Source organism: Spea bombifrons, chromosome 3 (genome assembly GCF_027358695.1).
Source record: "Spea bombifrons isolate aSpeBom1 chromosome 3, aSpeBom1.2.pri, whole genome shotgun sequence".
Lineage (NCBI taxonomy): Eukaryota > Metazoa > Chordata > Amphibia > Anura > Pelobatidae > Spea > Spea bombifrons.
Window position 1 is genome coordinate 11,838,346 of NC_071089.1, and position 13,591 is coordinate 11,851,936.

Consider the following 13,591-nt stretch of genomic DNA (forward strand, 5'->3'; position numbering starts at 1 on the left):
GAAGTACTCACTCCTGTAGAAGCACATTTAGTAGAACCCAGCTGGGAATATCAGACTCGCCGCTGTCCTAGGGAAGACAGACTACGGTCCTTTAGCGAGGAAGCGTTTGTAAATGTGTCACTATGGGGACTAGGTAAGCGCCTGCTCCAGAGGTGAGTTGGCTACTTGGATTTAATGTGAATGTGCTTAGAACATTTATAAGAATATGACAACCAGAACAGGATGGTTTCAAGGGAATGAGGCATCACAGATGCCTGAAAGTTCAATTGTAATAGTTGTGTTAGACAGGCCTGCCCGGTCTGCAGTGACCCCGCTGAGAAGGCCTGAAAGTACAAGATTTTTTTAAAGTATTTTTTTTGGAATGTCATTAATAACGGTATTCTAGACCGATCTCCAGAATAGATATTGCGCAAAAGAACTCCAGATCATCCAAGTAAGCAAGTTGTTTGTTGTCTGGGACATTGAGAAACCCTATATGCAAATTCACGATTCGAGATGACGGCCAGGCAGTTATATACGAGGCCGCATCGTTCCAGAAAAGGAATTGCTTGCATGAATTTTCATCCTCCACATCAGGGCAGAGAACAAGCAGCTGCCCAGCTCTTTTGGCATGAAACCCCCCATGGCACACATTCAGCTTCTTAAGAAAGGGAGTCTGGTCCATGACTGGGCATCATGGGAGTTGTAATTTCAGCACAGCTTCAGAGATGCACAAAGGAGAAGTTTTTCGAACGAGTCATTGGTGATTCATGGTTCCGGGACGGGATGTATAATCGCTCTGGCATTGCACCTTGTAAGCCAATTCCTCACTCGCTAACGAGTCTGGGTACTTTTCCCTGGATCCTGTTGCCCATATATATTTTGCTCTGTTTAATTTAGCGATAATTCATGCCGTTCCTTTGGAGCGTGTTTACCTCATTCTCCTGGCTTCTCTTGCCTTTGCTTTGTTTACCTCATCTTGGTCATGCACACATCCCTGGCTTATGAGAAATTGATTTAACTTTGACTGGAAGCCAGTAGCAAAAGTACATAGAGGAAGTTATACTTATTTAACTGTTAACGTTTCATAGAACCGAGAAAACTCAAAGCTAAAACTCAGGCTAACTTGTCTGAAGCTCAATGCGGACAGATCTCTGCATAATCGCTACTTTCTGAGCTTCACAAGAGCCATACCAAGTTTTGCTGAGCTTACAATCTTTTATTCTCATGGAAACTCAAGTTTCATCTGGATTTTTCTGGAATTCCAGAGAATTGTAGCTCTCCTAACCTTGTAGCTCTGAACCGGCCAATGGTCCCAAGACTCCAAAGGCATCCACATATGGCACCAATTTTACCTATTTTGACACGATTATTGACGATCTGCTTCAGTCATTCATCAAGGAAGGCTTACTGAATAGACGGTCCGTATGCATAAAGGGTTAAAGAACGCAAGAGAGCTAAGCTCAGAGGAACAGCATTAAAAAGCCTCAGGGGGCAGGAGAGGAGACAGTTTCAGTGTCTGTCGAGCGTCTTTACAAGATGTAAAAATGGAAACGGTTCTGCATTAAATCAGCCTAATTCCTGTACTCTGTCCTTGCTAAATATGGACCCGAGCGAGCGTCGCCTCACACCGAGACTGGCTCGTTTCACACAAACTCCTTACGGATACCAAGGCAGCGCTCACTACTACAAACAAAGCAGTCACAAAGTCGTTCGGGACGTACTTCATATTCAACATGTAAACAGTGCTGTGCACCTCGTCACCCCTTACCGGTAAATATAACATACAAACATAGCTTCCCCACTTCGTGTAAACGGCCAGTGAGAAAACGCAGAACGTGACTCAGGCCTGTCATCTGCAGAGATGCTCACGAGAGTATCAACATGCAACATGCTCTGTCTTCTAAACCGTTACAACTATTTATTCCCTTACACACCAGAGAGCTTCAGAAGAAGGTACCCACCCTGCTGGAAACAAAAGGATTAACCCAAAGAGCCCACATTTTGGCACTTAGTCCTTTCAATACTTGTAGCTCTTCCCAACAGTCGCAGGTTTTCCAAGAAAGCCATGTTTCCCCCAGATATTTACAGAATCCAACAATTCTCTTTCACCTTTAACTCCTTCCACATTCCATTCCAAATCCTGATATTTTCACTTTTGAGTTATTTTTACAGCATATCGTGTCCAAAGACCGCTGTCCTTCATTCGAGACTCTTGGACGGAACCTTGTCCTGCGTAATAACGAATTGTGGTTGCTGCCACCTACTAAGCGGTACATTTACCACCCCGGCCCTTTCTCATCCGCCATGCTTATGATTACTTCCACAGCCCCATGCAATAGGTTTTCTTGACGTTGTACATCCCTGTGGAGTATGACTGCTATATAATTTCACCGGCCTGATAAGTGATTAAGTGACCTTAAAGGATTAAATCACAAGTCATACAACTCTTCGGAAGGACGCTTGTTAAAGGGAAACGGACTAAATTCATTAATTGAAACTACCTTTAGTTTGTGATTTTTGTGTAATTGTTTTGGAGGTATTTAGTTTAAAGTTCACCACATGGAAGCTGAGATCAGTGACAGCAGCCTGTGGCAGGACCAGCATTATTTGATTAATCTCCTGCCCTGAAGTTCTTTCCCTGACAAAGGCTGCCTGAACCAATTAGTATCAATCAGCAACTAAACAGGGGAGAGATAGAAAAACAGGGAGGAAAACTAATGCAGGTCCCAAGAGAGCGAAAAGGTATTAATTCATTATATTTAGCATAAATGTAGAATATGGTGAAAAGAACAGATTTTCATAAAGGAACACAGACGCCATTTTGTCCAAAATGAGATCAGTGAACCTAATGTAAAAGATTTTGTAAGTCTAGTAAATTATTTCCAGGACAGACCTGTAAGGAACAGTGCAGGAGCCGGGTGACAAGGAAATATCCGGTTCTAGGTGCCACGGCATAACAATAACCCTATAATCACGGTGGGAGAGATAAGCTGGACTTTACCCCCATCACATGCAGGATCTTAATACAATATGCAGGGGCATATTTACAAAGGCCCCTAGAACATAAAATGTTTGCAGGCAGGACATAGGCAGAGAATAGGGCATAAGCTGAAGGGACAGTGAGTGAACGTGGGCAGAGAAGGATAAAAGGCATACAGGGCCAGCACTAAGCCCCTCTGAGTTAGCCTCGCACACCTTTAATACAATGCCCCCCCTCCACGCAAACAGAGCCTATCTTATGGAAAATCATAACCATGGTCCTCATCCGAACGCTGACACTGAAAAGAGAAAGACACTTATTTGCCTCAGAGGCAAACTTTTTATGTGAGAGCAAATATTTCCTACTAAATATAAATATATTATCTAGCAGCAATGGAGCAACATGGCTCATCATGGATCACGCAGAAACCACTTTCCCCCAGTATGTTCTGGATCTGGAATCCCAGTATGTATTACGTTTCAAGATTGGCCAGCTGATTAATTCATCATGTCAGGGGTAACTTTAACCATAATCACATTTATTTAGTAAATGCATTGCATGTGTGGCAGACATGAATATCCTTATTTTTAGCCAGTTCTCACTGTAATCGGATCACATGTATTTCTACGTTGGCTCGGAATTAACCATCGCTTAGACCACTTCTTTAAAGTGTCAAGAAAAGGGGCATGAAATATAATAGTGGATCAATGTGTAGGACATTAGCTGAAACACAGAGGTTATTTTTCCGTTTGTACCGCACACACCTGTATAAAATGTATTATACAGAAAACAGACAAAAATTCATCCTAACACTTAATTTAAGTGTTCCTGACAAATCAACTAAGAATGCGGCTATCGTGAAGAGGTTTGTAAACGTGATATCCGACCTAACCATTCAAATTACAGATAATTATTCATGTACACCGCATTCTAAACATGAACTTCTTCCACAACACTTGAGTCCCATAATACGTGTAAAATAGTTAATAACCTTCCTCTACATGTTTGTGGGGCCTCTGAAAACCACCTAAGACTTGTGTTTCTACTGTTTTTACTTAAGTGCCGTTTTTAAGTCATTCATATTTATATTTTCCACTCCTGACATTTACTAAAGACTTATCCAGGGGGATTTCTTGGTAATTATCCCTCAACTTCCCATGATCCTTCAGCAAAGACCGAGTTGGAGTCTTCCTGCTATCGCACTTCCTGTGAACTACATGCCTGCACCTACGGCGATATTATTCACATCCTCATGGCTCTTTTGTTAGGCTTCTCTTGTGACGATCCGTGGCGATGCAGGAGCGAGGTGCCATTCTCACGTTTTTTTGACGCTTAAGTGGAATAAAAGGCATGATGTATTTATAAGTGTGCTGCCCCCTAACTGTACCCTCAACCATGACATCATATCTGCCCGTAGAAGGTCACTATGGAGGTTTGTGACAGCTACTCACATACCTCTGTAGTGTGAACAGGGCTGGTTTCCTTACAGAACCTGCCTTCCTAGTTGGTCTAGGTCAAAATATGGCACTACTGGTAAATATCTTATATTACGCTTATTTATATAGAGAGGGTGGATGCGGAGTTGTTAAGGGCTCTGTATGTCAGGGTGAGAAGTTTTATTCTGGAGGGTATGGGGAGGCAGTGGAGTGACTGGCATAGCGGAGCAGCGGATGAGGAGATAGAGAAAGATGAATCTAGTTGCAGTGTTAAGGACAGATTGGAGGGGGGGGACTGGTTAGTAGGGAGAATTACGCACAAACGAGTAAGAATTAGGATCAGGGATACTATGGAATGTGGAAGTTACGTAAAAGAAAAAGTCCCTGTGTTTCAATCTAAAATGTCAAACCGTAAGAATCAGTAGTGCGGTGGGAATAATGGGCTACCTGAGCTTTAAGCTGCCTTCTATGACAAAGTCTTATCACCATAGCAACCAATGGAATGCTCCTGCTTATTCGATCATTCATTTGGTTGCTATTGTGATAATATTAAAACGTTGCACTGGGATCACTTTGTATACAGAACCATCATTAGGGCTGCAACTAACGATTATTTTAATAATCGATTAATCGGCCGATTATTTTTTCGATTAATCGATTAATCGGATAAAAAAAAAATATATTTAATAATGTAATGAAATGCCCTGCACACACCCACACTCTGCCCCATCAGTTTCCCACCCGGCAATCAATCAATCAATCTCTCTCTCTCTCTCTCTCTCTCTCTCTCTCTCTCTCCCTCCCTCCCTCCGCTACCGCATCGTTTCACTTACAACGTTCAACCGCAAAACTTTATTCAAATCTTCATCGTTCACGCGCGTCACATCCGTCATTACGTAACTTCAAGCAGACGGACACTACAGAGCTCTGCAGCAGAAACGGGGGAACGCTGGCGGAGGTAAGTGAAAGGAGCCGAGCGCTCCAACGACGAATCCATCACTCGATTAATCGATAACGGAAATCGTCGACAACGATTCCCGTTATCGATTATTATCGATTTTATCGATTCGTTGTTTCAGGTCTAACCATCATAATTATCATAACCTAGAGATTTCTGTGGCCCGGGATCCTGACCACCGATTCTCGTAATGGACTAAATCCAAGAAACAGAAGATTGAGCCCTGAGAATTTCCAAGTATTCATAAAACATTCTCCCTGGCAGTCCCTGTTTTTCTGCTCCACCGTCTTGCTTTTGCAGGCAGTGGGGATCATGGGTCACTTAGGGGGATCCTCTAATCTCCACTGACTGGCCCAGGAAGCTATAAAATGATGGGGCCTCCTTGCAAACCTATGAAGCTGAGCGGCACTTCCTGTAAGGTGTGAGGTCACGCTTATACTCCTAATTCTCAACACAGATGTCCCAGTTCAAACAACTGAAATTTTAAGGGCTATATTATAACATTTTTAAGTACTGTACTACTTGATAAAAGCATTAGGACTGTATACAATGAATAATGCTAAAAAATAACATCCATAAGATATTGGTTACGCTTGCCAAGCACTCAAAACACGTTTACCTCTGTATAGCGGAGACAGTTAAACTCTCAGCATTATATGTCTCATCTTACTTTAATTAAAGTGACTAATAAATCCACATTCTCAGCAGGGGAAATTAATGGGGAACTATTGACCGCCTGCATATCTGAAATACTTTCCAACCCAAGACTGTCACCTGAAATCTGAAATAAATGGACAAAGAGAAGGAAACCCCAGTAATAGTGGACATTTGTAATAACCCAGTGTCTCAGGATGCACGATTTGTACATTCACTCATACATGGCGTGTAGTTCTATAACACAACCTTAATTCAAAGGACACATCATTGTAAAGTAACGAAGAATAAAGACATATTGGCTATTATTTCCAGACTGCTCCAACAGTTTGTTTAATGATTTTAATTTTCTTCATATGGAGTTCATAAAACATTAGATTATTCTTACGGAGGTGACGGCGAGGAGTTAAAAGGTTAGAGGTTATTATGTGCCATATGTTTTATAATGAAGGATTTAGCTGGAGGGAAACAATTTATTTGGATAAAGCTTAACTCCAGCCTGACCCAGCAGCTCCATTCAACAGGACCCCACAGCAACAAGGAGGTTTGGGGTTCAATGAAGTATTGGCCGGACATTAATTGACCTCCTAAGTACCCCTCTTTAAAAAATATCTCCCACCATACTTGGAACATATTTAAGTAGTAATTTTATAATGTATTCTTTGTTTCACATGACTACCCACAATCCTCTGCTCTTTGTGAAGCTAGGTCCCATCTCTTGGGAGCCACTTAAAGATCGGAACCTTGCAACGATTGCATCACACACAATTTGTGTCATGCAGGGTGCAACATTATTGCATAAATATTTATGACACGAATGGCATCATACGTCTTTATGCAAGCCAGGTAAAATAGCAGTGTATAGGCCAGAGAACAGCCTTAATTTTATTATTTTTTCACTTGTAAATAAATCACAAATATGCTTTTTCCTCAGTTCATTGACCAAGAGGCGAGTGACAGTAAGAGTCCTCAGTGAAATGGTTTGTGTTGCAGTTGCTTTTTAGGCAAGTCTTTCCCAACAACAATTAAAACAATCAAGACCAATTAGCTATTGTTCTCTATTAGCGTTAGGATGATGCTCAGAAGCATATATACGATTTAGGTTACATTATTCCGGAAATATGACTCAGCTCATCAAATTATTTCCATCATTTTTAATGACTTGAGAGTTTGGGGTGTTACAAGTTCCTCCATACCCCCAGTAAGAAAAATGACAAAGCACAACCTGCCCTACTCTAATTACAATATTTGTTACATATTAACATCTCGGTGACTAACAAACAATTTCTACATCATTTAATAGAAATACAAAGACTGTTGGGACATGCCAGCCTGTTCCCTTTAATGTTGAACACTTCCTGTTGCACTTGTTCCCTAATGATTCACATGATGTCATAATCATACCTGGGAACTCTCAAACTGAGCTGACCCCAAGATTCCTAAAATTTTAACCTTTAAAGAACCTATTGTGAAGATTACATAAAGTGACTTGCCATACGTGTTACCCAAACAGCTCATATAATGACCTTTGTAGAAAACTTGACATTATTTAAAATATACTGATTTGAGTCATCTGCATTAAAGCAGGGATATGAACCTTAGCATACTAGGAGCAAAAGCAGTGGGTGTCTGAGATACGAACACAGCAACATAGAATAGTAAGACAGATCCAGAATGTGACCCTGAGACTCTGCCCCTTCACCTTGAGATTGGGGCAAAAATGCTGAGATTCACGGTGAAATTAAAAATGCCCCTTAGGCTTCAAAGCTGGTGGCCGATATAACATGTAAGTGCAGCCACCAGCTGGATGCAGTCTAATGCTACCCACCTTTGAGCTTGGGAGGCGCAGATGGACAGTGGCCCACCAGGCATTTGCCTGACTTGCCCGATGGTCAGTTGAGGCCCATGTCATAACATTACAAGCTGTGGGGACTTCCACATTTGTAGGCAATTTAGCATGAAATCCAAAATTTGTCAATAACTAGTAGATAAATGATCAAATGGCTTCAGCTACACTGGATTACTTTTACTACTTGTGGCCAGAGAACACATCCCCCTCGTGTATGGGATTCAGAATTCAAATTGCACAACAGCAACACAAGTGGATTTGTATTTAAGAAAATGAAGCATCTAAAAATGTTAATAGAATGTATGTGTCAGGACCTTTATTCACTGAGTTATAAGTCACCAGCAGATAGAGATAGCTGATTTTCACCCCAACATTTCCTCAGCCCACGGCAGTATGGGAAACAAATTAGACTAAGTGGGCATTGATTCTTCCTCCACCCAAATCCCTTCAAGATTTAAATAACAAAAATGAATTACTTCCGATTCAAAGTGCATTAATAATATAGTATGAATAATACTCATGTATCTGAGATTTCACATTATCTGTATTCTCTGCATGTGAGGTTAGCACCCGATTTCATGGACTGCCTTGCCAGGTGACCGCATGATCTTTTGGTCAAAATACATTATTAAAGCCTCGTGTTTATTCAAAGTATGTATTTGTAGGTCTGGTTTTGTGTGCTGGTAATCTGTTCTTCTATTGGCTAACTAACGTGTTCTTTAAGGCCCATAACCTTTGTTCGCCATTTAATTGGAAGCCGACGTATGGAGAACAGGTGTTATGTGACATGAACGCGTTTGATTGGTTAATAGTCTGGCTGCTGCATTTCATACTGCCTGTAGGCAATGGAGTTCTTTTTCTGGGAAGCCCAAGTAGAGTGCATTGCTGTAATCTCACGAATGCATGGATTAATGGTGCCATATCATCCAACGGAATTAGGTGTCGTATCGGAAGAAATCTGCTTTTTAAATTGTGGTCCAGAATCAGCACTCTGAGATTTCGTACCTCCGTTGAACTAACAAGTTCAGAGCCTCTAAGTTCCAGGCCAGTTGGGTGATGATGAGATATCACGAAATACTTTTGTTGCCTGGGGTCCCCTCACCACGAGTAACTGTTTTGTCTGGGTTCACTTTTAGCCAGCTAACATTCATTCACTCTATGAAGTCTGCTAAGCAACTATTGTTGAGGAGAAGTAGAGTTGTGGGCCATCTGCATAGCAATGATGTCTTAGGCCATGTCACCTAATGATGTCTCCCAGCGCTAGTAAGTAAATTGCGAATAACATGGGAGACAAGTTGGAACCTCTTGGAAATCTGCAGGCTAATTCTGTTTGAGACGATGGGCATGATCCAAATGTTACTCTCTGTGTTCTAGATTAAAACCAGTTAAGGACTGTGCTTCCTATACCACAGGTTGAAGGTAGAGTTCCTGTATCACGATAGCTCAATTATGTACCTAATTGGTAAATTATCATATTCATTTTAATGCATATGATGGCTGGAGTGTCCCGTGAAACGCCCTGCTATCGACACGCAGGGTACGCGTGCATACAAACTCTGCTCTATGCCATAGTGTTATTACAAACAATGATTATTTTATAAAAGGTAATTCACTCATGATGATTAGGTATTATATACTGTATAGATGATTAGCAAAACAAAGATAACGAGATTGGAGAATTAGTGTCAGCAGTCAAGCTAGACATGAAAAACGATCAAGCAGAGATCATGTTTGTGAATGATGGCGAAGAGCAGGTACATACATACTGCATGCGGGTGCTTGGCGTGATCGCAGCAAGTATCGCCTCCATGCTGCTGTCGTAAACAGCAATTCATTTCTCTGATGCCAGACAGCAAGTTAATCACACAATCTACATATACTGCTTCATTAATGGCCCCTTGTGGTACTTTATTTGTTGTTGCGTTGGTCCAGCATTATAAATCTATCACGACACTATAGTTCTTCAGCAGCATATAAACCGGTTCCCCGCAGCCGTAACTACTGGATACTAAATTGAAGTGTAATATATACTGAATAACAACATTTATTCGGTTAGAGTCTCATCTTAAATCCTGAAAAATGCGGCATCTTGTATTTTAACATTTTTTTCTTTATAAGATACCTTTAAACTATAAAAACAGAGGATAAAATATATAGCCTTTAATGTTATTAGATTAAATGTATTAAACTATTAAACTATCGTAAATCTATGGGGTAGACTCTCACAGTTGGCTGATGATCATAAAAACATTATAGCAGTAGTTTCCTTTTTCTAATTAACTTGTAATTAATCGCTTTGGGGAATATTCACCAAAAGTACAGAGGCTACTTTTCAATTACAATCCATGGCCCCGGAGAGCTAAATTGATTAGAGAAAAGCTTTTCTACAACCTGCGAAACTTGCATATTATCTTGTTGAAAATTGAGGGGTGAATGATGCGAACAATTAGCTAGGTCAGGGGTGTCCAACCTGCGGCCCTCCAGCTGCTGCAGGACTACATCCCCCATACTCTTCAGCCAGCCCCTTAGCTGAAAGAGCATTATGGGAGATGTAGTCCTGCAGCCGCTGGAGGACCGCAGGTTGGACACCCCTGAGCTAGGTAAAGAAGGGACAACACATGGCAGTTTGCTCTGTGGTGTGTCTCCAGTGTATCCCTCTAGGAACAGTGACGTCCACGGCTCAACTACATCTTAACACTTAAGGAATACGAAGGTCTTCTTAGTGCTTGTTATGGATGAGTGAGAACCTATTTGGGAAGCAGGGCCAGGATTAGCCATAAGGCGAGTCCCCAGCGCCACACATTTAGTGGCTGATAGGGTGCTGTGTTGTTCGCCAGCTGCTGGAGATGCCCGGCCTCATATCCAGATGTTGGCTGCTCTTGGCGGAAGTGGTTGGCAGAGAAGTGAGAGAACGTGGACGAAAATTCTGAGCTTTTTGTTTCGTATTGAGTATGATTTGTGGGGGGTCTGGCCTCTTATGAATCACTGAATTTACCAAATCCGAATGCACAAGTCTAATAAACAGTATTTTTTAGTATACTTTTACCTGTACTATTTAGCTACTTATAATAAAGTTGTGTTTGGTGTACATCGTTCCTTCTATCATAGCTTCCATACCACAACACAAGTTATAGCGGGTGAGATGCAAAAGGAAAAGTTCAAATGTGTCACAAATAAATTAAAATGTAACTGTCTGATTAATTGTTAACACCACGGATATTATTGTATTTGCTGATCGAGTCATTTTTAAAATGAGTGTCCTTTAGGTAGCCGCATTTCCTACTGCAATGACTTTACTACTCATTGTTGTAGTTAACCATTAAACGCTAGGTCTCTAGACTGACAGACAGTGACCTTGGCCTCTGCTTCCAGATGAAGTCATGAAGTTTATTATATAAATGCATATATATATATACCAGGAATAAGCAATAAGCTTCCCCTGACCTATTGTAAAAATGGCTTCTCACACATTTGCCAGTGAAAACAGCCGAGCATCACAGGCGTTGTAGTTTAGCCAGGGCCCGAGGAACAGATGCTACCCATATATATAAAGAAAAGTGACATTTTAACCTTCACAAACCGCTTTACTCAATAGGCGTCCCCTATCTATTGTAAACGGCTCATTCTGACTAAACGTATCGAGACTTGCAAACCTACCTCTCCCAGTTATATAACAGGATGAAGGATGGCAGGTCACAGACATAATGCTTCGGCTAAGTGGGAACATTATAGAACCGTCAACATTGCTGGAAAGGAAGTTGGCAACATTTCATTATAGCTGCTACCTTTTTATTATTCAGAATTGTTTCTAACCCGGCCAGGAGTCTCTGCCCAACCCCTGTGAAATCTCAGACTCAGATCTGAGGCATTTACTTTTATTTTTGTACCGACTGATTTTGAAAAAAGCTGAATGACAGGGGGCTTTATGTGTCATTCGTTGTATCTATAAAACGTCCAACGTTCTGAACTCATAAGTAAATAGAACACGCAAAGTTCTCGTCCGCTACATTGTTCTCTAAATCATCAACCAAAGTCCCGTAAGGCTTCTCAGACGGCTATTTTTATCTGTAGCTGTAATAGAAAAAAATGATTTAGCACAGAACATATGGAGCCCGTTCCAGCACATGGCACACTTAGTCTGTTTCTGATCGTTTCACAGGCTGGAGCTCATTAGAAGTACAGTATTGTGTAGGATCTGGGGGAGAACTTCTTCTGCATAAATCACCAGCTAGGAGTAAAGTGGAAACATTCAGGAAATGAATCATATCTTCACACCTGTAGTAAGATCTGTAAATTGGACTGAAATGCATGGTCTGGCACAAAAACTAAAAATCTAGAGATATAAGGAAAAATGGGGCATGGTATCCTGATCTGTTGGTCTTAGGGGGGCTATGACAATTTATTCTCTTACTATGGTAGTTTTTGGTATTCAAGCAAGGCTCAGAGAATTATTGAGAAAGCAGTTGGAATTTCAAGACACTGCTCTTCAGAATTCGTTATTCATCATCAAGAAGACAACTAGTCCTGGGAATTAAATCGATGACATAATGTAATAGAGCCAAAGGAATATTCAGGCAGAGCTGGCACAGAATAAATAAAATCAAGTGCTGTGGTTCTCCAGTTGGACATTTTTATTTTTTCTTCCATAATATGAAGAGTCTGTCGCCATTTAATTTGGTGAAAATCCGTTCAGAGAGTTTGGCAGAAAGTTCCCGCACAGAGAGGAGAACATGAGCAGCACAAACACCACCAGTCCCTTTTCTCATGCACTCACATTCCCCATTCCCGTCCTCGTAGAGTTGTCTTCATACCGCTTGACTGGGCATCTGGTTTGGGGCAAAAAGACTGAAAACCCAAACTATCATCTGATGCCTATAGCGCTCCACTATATGAATATAAGAGCGGTTGAGCTATTCATGACGCAAGCCTAGCTGGACTTGCACGCCACATACTCAATGTCCAGAAAGCACACACAAGGAACTAAACAATTTGGCCTTAAATCTGTAGATTGATATATCTACATATAACGTGAGTACAGTATAGAGATGTATATCTGGCAGATTTAAGTTACTCGATGCAGCCCACACTGATGATTGGGATACTAACTTCTAGAGACTGGATTCTTCCACTTCTTTGTAGAGAACAAACTAAACAAAAACGACTGCATCACTCGATGGTTACATAAGTTAGATGCTATAATTAATGAACATGGATGTCTATCACTGGGTTCTATAAGGTCCGCAGACTTGGCTGTGTCTGAACACATCATGTGATGGCGTAGAATAAGATCAGATATAACGGCCTGCACCTGGAAGGGATAAATTTTAATCTTGGATCTCCATGATGGGATCGTTTTACCATTAATCTAATGCAGAGGGTAAGATAATACTCTCTTGTGAAACAAGCTTTTTAAGCCTCATTCCTGCCTGGAATGTACCAGACACGGGCGCTTTATGCTGAACCATGACAAAGAAATTATGGAAAGCACACCACCACGAACTTCCCCTCATCATAACCTTATCACCGGCTCCTTGCCCTGCAATCCTTTATATTTGTGATGTTCTATGAGTTCTATGCATTTGTGGCCGTTCCAGGCTTACCTACCCCAGAAAAAAATAAAATATTGCATTCCTGTGTATGCAGACACCCCGAGGCAAATGTTTCTGAGTATCTGCCCTGCTGCGTGCATTGCTCAGGGATCTTATCTGACCAAGAATAGATTTTAACACTTG

General features: G+C 41.2%; 1 protein-coding gene across 1 annotated transcript in view; it reads right to left on the reverse strand.

The window, feature by feature from the left end:
* THADA (THADA armadillo repeat containing) overlaps window positions 1–13,591 on the reverse strand; it is a 194,516-nt gene that overhangs the window by 1,245 nt on the left and 179,680 nt on the right. The window lies entirely within an intron of this gene.